This window comes from Lactuca virosa, chromosome 2 (assembly GCF_052849685.1).
Source record: "Lactuca virosa cultivar CGN04683 chromosome 2, Lactuca_virosa_CGN04683_v6, whole genome shotgun sequence".
Lineage (NCBI taxonomy): Eukaryota > Viridiplantae > Streptophyta > Magnoliopsida > Asterales > Asteraceae > Lactuca > Lactuca virosa.
Window position 1 is genome coordinate 279,022,235 of NC_136427.1, and position 10,679 is coordinate 279,032,913.

The window sequence follows — 10,679 nt, forward strand, 5'->3', positions numbered from 1 at the left end:
AGAGATATTTTTTAGTTATATAAAATTATAATCGTTGATTTAAATAAATACGTGAAGTTATATCATCTTATAATATGTATTAATTTTATTTTATTTTTCAATCTAATGTTATTAATTTAATATAATTAGAGTGAAAAAAATTAAATTTTAAAATTTAAAATTAAGAATCAATTATTAATTTAATGTAATTAGAGTGAGAAAATTTAAATTTTGAAATTTGAAATGGATAATCAATTATTAATTTAATCTAATTAGAATGGAAATTTAAAATTTGAAATGGATAATTAATAGGTTGACAAGTGTGATATATAACATTAATCAGGAATTCTAATTGTATGACACTTGCCAATAGGAGATTAAACCTAATCTTTTATATACATAGTAGTTTATAACCCGTGGGAACCACGGTTACAAAATAAATTAAATTTTCATAGTAAAAATTAATAAATTATTTATCAATTAGTTTAAATAAATCATTAATTATAAGATATATAAAATTTTTAAAGTTATTATAACTTCAAAGTTAACATATAATTAGAAAAAATAAATTTGAATTTTGAAGTGTTGCTTAATATATCTCTTTAACATGTGGCATGATATTAATGAATAGTTCTATTAGAGTGACATATGTCAAAAATATATATATATATATATATATATATATATATATATATATATATATATATAAAACATGTGGCATGAGATTGAAATTATTCATTTATTAGAATATATATATATATATATATATATATATATATATATATATATATATATATAACAAACACGCCATTAATAGCTTTTGCCTATCTATTTATATATGTGTATATATATACAAACAAGTTCAGCTTCAATGATGCATTGAGAGTGTTTTAATAAGCAGAAGGTATAATTTTTGCTCTTGTAGACCGATATATCATCTGTTGTAGAATAACGACGACGTTTCGCAGGAAAGAATCAGCATCAACGGATGGTTTATATATGATACTGTCTGTATTCTATTTATGCACATATAAAAATCTACGTTGGTGTTAGCATTATTAGCGTTTAATTTCCAGTGGAAAGATGTCTGCTCGTATTGGGGTGGAGGACATTCCGGAGACGTCCGGGTTAGCGCCGGCCTCTCCGACTCTTGGGGAGCTTTTGAAGTATGTTAATGAAGTAAATGGTGATGAGACGACAGGTCATCGTGTTTTGGAAATGAACCAAATGAGCAACGAACCTCAGCCGTTGCCGTTTGTTTTGGCCTTCAGTAATCTGACCTATAGCGTGAAGGTACCGAGCAAATTCGGGATTCCTGCTGTTCTCGGGGGTCGGAATAGGCCAGCCGCTCTTCCGGCGATGGCGGCGGAACCAGTTGGAGGAGAGAAGCTGGTTTCGAGGAGTAAGATTTTGTTGAATGAAATTTCTGGTCAAGCGAGGGACGGCGAGATACTGGCGGTGCTTGGAGCTAGTGGATCTGGGAAATCTACTTTGATTGATGCTTTGGCGAATCGAATCTCCAAAGGAAGTTTGAAAGGTAACATAACTTTGAATGGAGATCAATTAGAATCCAGATTGCTAAAGGTGATCTCAGCTTATGTCATGCAAGACGATCTGTTATTTCCGATGTTAACCGTGGAAGAAACGTTGATGTACGCTGCCGAGTTCCGCCTCCCTCGGTCGCTATCAAAAACAAAGAAGAAGCTTAGAGTTCAAGCCCTAATTGATCAGTTAGGGCTCCGAAACGCCGCCAAAACAATCATCGGTGACGAAGGACACAGAGGAGTCTCAGGCGGAGAACGACGACGTGTTTCCATCGGAGCTGATATCATTCACGATCCTATTCTCCTGTTTCTGGATGAGCCAACGTCCGGCCTCGACTCCACCAGTGCTTACATGGTAGTCAAGGTGCTGCAACGTATTGCACAAACCGGAAGCATCGTCATAATGTCCGTACACCAGCCAAGTTACCGGCTTCTCGGGTTACTCGACCGGCTATTGTTTCTGTCTCGTGGACAGACTGTTTACAGTGGCTCGCCGGCAAATCTCCTTTCCTTCTTCGCCGATTTTGGCCATCCAATTCCGGAGAAAGAAAATCGTACGGAATTTGCCCTCGATTTGATCAGAGATCTCGAAGGTTCTCCTGGAGGAACAAAAAGCCTAGTCGAATTCAACAAATCTTGGCAACTCCTGAAGCGATCCCGACACACCCAAACCACCGGCAACGAAACTCCGACACATGGCTTATCGCTTACAGAAGCGATAAGTGCGAGTATATCACGCGGCAAATTAGTCTCCGGAGCCACCAGCGACCCTAACAGAAGCTCCATGGTCCCTACCTTTGCAAATCCAATATGGACGGAGATGATGGTTTTGTCAAGGCGGGCTTTCAAAAATCAATGGAGAACGCCGGAACTATTCATTACCAGGTTGGGTGCAGTTGTGGTGACTGGTTTTATACTCGCCACCGTGTTTTGGAAGCTGGATGATTCTCCGAGAGGCGTTCGTGAACGACTCGGATTCTTCGCTTTTGCCATGTCGACAACGTTCTACACTTGTGCAGACGCATTACCTGTTTTCCTCCATGAACGTTTCATTTTCATGAGAGAAACCGCTTACAATGCTTACAGACGTTCTTCCTACGTCCTCTCTTCTTCACTCGTAGCGATCCCAACTCTCATTTTCCTCTCCTTGGCATTCGCAGTAATCACATTTTGGGCTGTCGGACTCGCCGGCGGAGGTAAAGGCTTCTTGTTCTACTTCGCCATAATCTTGGCCTCGTTTTGGGCCGGAAGCTCGTTCGTGACATTTCTCTCCGGCGTTATCCCACATGTTATGATCGGGTACGTGATTGTCGTCGCAATTCTCGCTTACTACCTCCTGTTCAGTGGCTTCTTCATCAATCGTGATCGAATTCCCGATTACTGGATATGGTTTCACTATATTTCTTTGGTCAAATATCCATACGAAGCAGTTTTACACAACGAATTCCAAGACCCATTAAGATGTTTCGTTCGAGGAACTCAGATCTTCGACGGCAGCCCTCTTGGCATAGCCGATGAAGCCACCAAATTGAGGCTGTTACAAAGCATGAGCCAAACATTAGGGGTGAACATCACCGCCGGATCATGTCTGACCACCGGTTCCGACATACTGCAGCAGCAAGGCGTCAATGATCTGACCAAGTGGGAGTGCCTCTGGATCACCATCGCATGGGGCTTCTTCTTCCGAATATTGTTCTACTTCTGCTTGTTGATCGGAAGCAAGAACAAAAGGCGGTAGAGTGTAAACTACATAATCTTGGGGGTACTATTGTGTAAGTTTTTTAGTTTGGCGGGAAGGAAAAAAAATAACAACTTAAGTTTTATTAAAAAAAAAATAAAAAATTGTATTATTATTATTTAGCTAAATAGCTCGTTTTACAGAATTAAATTCGTTTGGTTGAAACATTCGAAGATTATTGTACTTTTATTTGATTTTCTTTTTCTTGTAAAAACAAAGACAGTTGAAATATAAAAATAAATAAGTTAAATGATATAAGGAAATGATGTATGTCTTCAGTAGAATTAAAAATTTTATATTAAAACCAATGTTTAGTTTAGCCTAAAATATTTCCATTAGTTTTTTTTTTTCTTAACAACATAATATATTGATTGATGAATATTTATCCACTAGATATCAAGTGTTTACGTGTTAAATTATTGAACATAAAGTTATATTGACTTTCAAAGCGAAAAGCATTAAAGTATTAAACCATAAAAAGGAAAAAGAACGTGAGCATAATTAATGGGGTTGGATAGGGTGGGACGGGGGGAGTTGAAGGTTCGTATATAAATATAAACTTTAGGTATTCCTCATAAATGATAAATGGGTGAGCTTGCAAAATTAAATTAAAAGCCAGGGAGACAAGTATTCAAGTAAAGTAAATATATAAAAGTTTGGTGACGAATTGGGTACCTAAAATTATTACTCTTATTACTTCATCTATCTACCCTCTTCTTGCCCAATTTTTGATTTTTTAACCTTCAATTAGGTATTATCATATGTTTGTTTCCTATCATTTCTTAAAATAATTATCATATAGTAACACTAACACAAAGTCACAAACCATAAGATTTATTTATAGATATCATGAAAACGACAAGAAGTAAACCAAAAATTCATATAAAAATCACATGCTCTGGTTGATATATCAATATCTTAACTATACCATCAATATGTTAACTTCAATGTCATTCTAACAAATAATGTCACACAATTAATTTTACGTGTCACATTAATGCCACATTTCACCGTCTAAGATTTTTCAAATGAACACGAAGCTTCTTTTCAAATATGCCAACTTGCTTCAAGCTGGTCCTGTGGAAAACCAATTTTCTACATAGTACATAATATATATATATATATATATATATATATATATATATATATATATATATATATATATATATATATATATCATCGTATTTTTTTTTTCTTATACGGGAACAGTTTTTAATAATCAATTATCAAATACCCTAAATGCCAAATTTTTCAAGAGGCGTAATTTGATTTCTTGAGATTATTAAATCAAACATGACATGAAATTTGTGTTAAAAGGAATAATATTGAACTCCATTCCATCTTATCCCACTGAATTCTTACAAATCAAAGTCGCCCAAAGTTATGTACATTACTTTTGTAGTGAACATATGTTCCAGTACAAACAACGTGTATTTCATGAACCATTTTTCTTATAAGATTTGTAGGATACTTGTTAATTATCGTTTAACTTATTTATTTTTAAAAGTTATTTACACCAATATATCAAAGTAATCTTTAGAGCTATCATTTGAAATGATTTGATGAACTCAAGATGCGACAAAAAGACAACAAATTTCATCTTCAAAACATAAACACCCAATAGATTACACACACATATTTATGTATATATGTATGAATATTTGAACTTTGGATTATGTTATAACTTATAAGTAAGAACGGAAAATGATGGATTACCATCCATTATTATTTAAACAAAATCAACCCAATTAGGAAAGAAAAAAAAAACAATGAAGCTTACTTCTACACATGAACTTAGTTTGTTTTTTGTTTGGTCTCTTCCCCACTTCTCCGATATAGAAAATCCAACCCATCACCAACTTTATTTTCAACATTCAATTTTTATGAAATGTTCTGGCCCCCAAAATAAATTCACTTTACATTTATTGAATTATTAGATCTCCCTTCAAGTTGTTGCATTCATGAGGCTGCTTCATGAACAAGGCTGGATATATCTAACTAGGTCTAAAATATCTGTAGGTTTATGTTCATGAAAGTTACAGATTTCTCATTTCTCAACTATATCATATTTTTAAAGATATATTTCTATTGATTTTGTTACCATATTTATAATTATAATCCATCTATTCAAAACTACTAGTCAAAAGTATATGTTTTTACCTACAAAAGGGAGAAAAAAAAAATCTATTTTTAAAATCGTACATCAACAAAATAATCGAAGTACATACTTCACTGTCCTATATATTAACTTAAAATGTGAACATAATATTAAACTTCTAGATTGGCAATTTAAAAAGATTAAAAATATAAATTTGTAGGTGAAAGGTAGACCCTGTCGACACCCTACCCACTTGGCTGCACAGGACATACATTAAATTGTTGTACACTTGTACATATGCTCATCCTCAGAAAAAAAAAATGGACAAAAAAGCTAATTTATCAGCGTAAATCCAACTCCCAAAAACTTGGACATAATATATTTACCATCATATTTAATTTGTACAAAAGAGGTATTAAAAACCAATATCTTAACAAAGAAGCGACTTGGTAAAGCAACAAACGATGGCTATTTTTTATTTTTTCTTGTTTTGTAGATATTTTTTCAAATTAAAATTTCCATTTTCAAAATCAAAACCATCTTGTATTTACTTCCAAAAACACAAAACCAGCTCTCAAACCAAATTAAATGTATGTGTTAAACTGTCCCTTTTAGGTTTCTCTTTTTGGCTAAGTAAAATCAGAGTTCTTCTAAAAAACACGAAATGTTTATTTTTTTTAATGCTTAAATATTTTCTGACTATTAGTAAACAATTAGTGTTTCAAGTATAAATGATTGATCTTTTAATTTCCATATAAGAACAATAAAGAAAAAAAAAGTATATTTTTGATAACTTTATGTGTGGAGAGACACACACACATATATATATATATATATATATATATATATATATATATATATATATATATATATATATATATATATATATATATATATATATATATGTTTAGGTTCTATGGAAAACAAAAAACCCTAAAAATCAAAAAAATGCATAAAATAAATACTTAGAGATCACAAAACTTTTTTTTTAATTTTTTTATGAAACAATCGCAGTTTTTACTTTAAATTCGTTGAAATTTTTTTTTTTGAAAAAAAAAACAATTTAAAAAAAAATTGATTTTTTATTTTTTTTCAGCGATTTTATTAAAAAACCTGCGATTTTTCTATAAAAAAAAAGTTTTGTGATCTCTAAGTATTTTTTTTATGCATTTTTATGATTTTTAGAGTTTTTTTTAGGGTTTTTTTGTTTTCCAAATAATCCTTCCCTATATATATATATATGGAAATTTTAATAAAATTTATGTATTTTTATTAAACTTTAAACACATTTAAATAGTAACGGTCTCTAACTATCAAAATAGTAATAACTACTTTTGATAAATAAAGACTATTTTACCCTTGAGGGTAACTAACTCTAACTAACTTTTAGCTTGTCTAACACCCCCCCCCCCCTCAAGCTTGTGGGCAATTACACACACCAAACTTGGATCTTGCATTAGCATGATGAGTGCCATGAAGTTATTTTGTAAAAACATAAGCTTTCTTATCATTTGTAGAAACATGATCCAACTAAATTAGGTCGGCTGTAACCTTTTCTCTAACGAACAATCTATTTCTATATGCTTTGTACGCTCATGAAATACATGATTAGAAGCAATATAAATAGATGCCATATTATCACATTTAAAGGAATGAGATTAATATCTAGAACACCCAATTCATTGAACAATCTGCTTAGCCATCCAAGCTCTACACATACACGTCGCATCGATCTATATTCTGCCTCGACTGAAGATAATGAGATTGTGGCTTGCTTCTTCGATTTCCAAGAAATGGGAGTGTCTCCAAATGTGATGAAATGTCCACTAACAGATTTTATGGTAATAGGGCATGAGGCCCAATCTGAATCACAATAGGCTTCTAGTTTGAAAGAAGCTTTATTGTTGAAGTATAAAGCTTGAGATATGGTTCGTTTGAGGTATTTCAAGACATGTAAGGCATCATTATAATGAGCTTGAGAGGGTGTATTGGTGAATTGACTTAGATGTTGAACAGAAAACGCCAAATATGGTCTGTATGAACCAAGAAGTTAAGTTTGCCAACAAGTTGTCTATAAACAGTAGCATCTGGTAAAGGGTCATCCATGACTGGAACAAGCTTGACTTGAGCAGGGAGAGGAGATGTGGCAGAATCATTGGTGTTATAGGTAGAGTGTAATTCTTTAATGTATTTAATTTGATGCACAGTTATTCCTTGTTCAATCTTGTCAAACTCAATGCCAAGAAATAAATGAATTAATCCCCAATCTTTAATTTGAAATTGATCATTCAAGAATGTTTTTAGATTGGTGATTCCGTTGGCATCATTCCCTGTTACTAAAATGTCATCGACATACACAACAACTGTAATTATGGAGGAAGGACTTTTATTAAGAAAGAGTGAGTAATCATCTTGAGAATAAGTATACCCTTAAGCTCTTAATGTCGAAGACAATTTGACATACCATTGCCTGGAAGCTTGTCTTAATCCATATAGATATTTCTTAAGTCTGCATACAAGTGATGAAGAAGTAATGTCATGACTAGGAGGAAGCTTCATATAAACTTCTTCATGTATGTCACCATGCAAAAAAGCATTGTTGACATCAAATTGATGAATGTCCCAAGGGTTTTTAACAGCAAGTGCAACAAGACTTCATACTATAGTGAATTTTGACCACAACTGAGAATGTTTCATGAAATTCAATTCCTTCTCTTTGTGTAAAAGCTTTAACAACTAAACATGATTTGAATCGCTCAACAAAACCATCTGATTTGAGTTTAACTTTGTCGACCTATCTTCACGTAATTGGTCTTTTTCCTTTAGGAAGATTAACAATGTCCCATGTACCATTGTCATTCAAAGCTTTGAGTTCCTTTTGCAGGGCTTCTTCCCATTCATGAATGCCCTTTGCTTGATGATTGAAAGCAGGTTCAAAGTGAGTCTGATGCACAATATAGACAAAATGATGATTGATTGGTGATGCTGCAACATGTATATCTGGTATACATAGATTTCTAATTGTGTGATGGCATGAAGAAATGTCATCAGATGAGAAGGCCAAGTTGAAAATGTAGTCTTATAAACAAATTGGAGGTTTCCTTATCCTTGTTGTTCTTCTTAACTCTGCTGGTGGAGGGGTAAAATGGTCAAATTGTTGAGCATCAGAATTCTCCAAAGAAGAGTCATTAGAATTTTCATTAGGAAGAACTGTGAACTTTGAAATAGGGGTAAAATTGTCAAACTGAATGGCAAGAGGAATGTAATAAGGTGTGGAGAAAGAAGAACGAATACCCTTCACTGAATGTAAAGGATATAAATTCTCAAAGAATTTAACATCTCTGGAAATATGAATTTTATGAGTAATTAAATTCAACAATTTATAGGCTTTTTGACCAGAAGGGTGTTGTAAAAAGATATAAGAATGTGCACGAGGCATAAATTTTTCTCTTCCAACAGTCAACGAAGATGCAAAACATAAGCAACCAAAAGCTTTTAGTGACTGTAACTCTGGTGGTTGTTGATACAATACTTCAAATGGAGATTTGTTTTTGAGAACTTTTGAAGGAGTTCTATTGATTAAATGAATAGCAGATTGAACATATGCACCCCAATAAGTTGTGCCAATCCCAAATTGAAAGAATAAATCTCTAGAAACCTTTAAAATGTGCCTATGTTTTCTCTCAACAAGGCCATTATGTTGAGGTGTATACGCAACTGATTTTTGATGTAAAATACCATTCTTCTAGAAGAATGTAATGCCTTAAGTGCTGGATCCAAGTTCTTTTTTGCATTATCGGTTCTTATGCACTTAATTGTTGTTTGAAATTGACTTCTAACCATTTGAACAAATTCTTGAATTAAGGGAAAAGCATAACCCTTATGGATTAGAAGATGAATCCAGGCGTGAAATACTTATAACCATTATAAGTTGGAGTTTTGTGAGGAACCCAAACATCAACATGAATCAAATAAAAAGGAGCTTTAGTAGTTGGTGAACTATGTGGGAATGACAAACAAGTTTGTTTGGATTGAGCACAAGTGAAACAAGCATCAATATCTTAATCACGATAAGTAGTAGGAAGATGCAACAATTGTTTCAAAACATCCAAAGAAATATGACCCAGACGTATATACCATAACATGACATTAGAATTAGAAGTGATTACATTTACACAAGGAAATATACTAAATACAAAAAAAACTATATGATAGATTCTGTTTGAGTTCATCATACTTAAAAACATACAGGCGATCATCCACTCTGAACCCTTTCAATGTTGCCACTGCACCTTCACGAGATCCACAACCTTGTTTCGCAGAGTCTTCGTCCTCTCGTCAAGGATCGCAACTGGTCTCTCTATATAATTCAGGCGATCATCCACCTAAATGTCTTGCAATGGAACCACTGCGGAATAATCTTCCAAACACTTCCGCAACTGAGAAACATGAAAAGTGCTATGAATCTGGCTGAGCTCCTCTGGAAGCTCCAAACGATATGCAACCCTGACCACCGGGCTAACACCCTGAAAGGACCAATATACCTGGGACCTAGCTTACCCCGCTTCCTAAACCGGATGACACCTTTCCAAGGTGACATCTTCAGGAGTACCATATTCCAAACCTGAAACTCCAAGTCTAGCCGGCGACTATCTGCGTAGCTCTTTTGTCGGCTTTGTGTTGTATGAAGTCGGCCGCAAACCTGTTGAATCATTTTTGTCGTTGTAAGTACCACCTCCGTACTCCACATGACCCGCTGACCGATCTTACCCCAACTTATCGAGGTCCTACACTTCCTCCCATAGAGCATCTCAAAATGAGGTCAATTAACGTTGGCATGATAACTATTGTTATATGAAAATTCGGCCAAAGGAAGATACGTATCCCAACTACCGCCAAAATCTAGTACACATGCCCGCAACATGTCCTCCAATGTTTGGATAGTCCCCTCACCCTGACCATCAGTTTGAGGGTGGAAGGACATGATGAAGTGCATACGAGTACCCAACTCCTCATTGAACCTCTTCCAGAACCTGGAAGTAAATCGAACATCCCTAACCGAGACAAAAAAAACCGACACCCATGTCATGCCACCACTTACCGAATGTAGATATCTAACAGCTTCTCCGCCAAAGTACTCTCCTGGATTGGAATAAAATACGCACTCTTGGTCAATCGATCCACGATGATCCATTTCAAATCCACCCTGCGCGCCGTCCGAGACAATTTGGTGATAAAATCCATCGTAATCTCTTCCCATTTCAAACAGGAACTTCCAACGGCTCCATTTTTTCGTGAAGTCGCTGATGCTCGGCCTTGA

The 10,679-nt window shown here is 34.3% G+C and overlaps 1 pseudogene; it reads left to right on the plus strand.

The window, feature by feature from the left end:
- Positions 1 to 833: 833 nt before the first annotated feature.
- Positions 834 to 3,439, plus strand: LOC145161179 (ABC transporter G family member 6 pseudogene; annotated as a pseudogene).
- Positions 3,440 to 10,679: the final 7,240 nt, after the last annotated feature.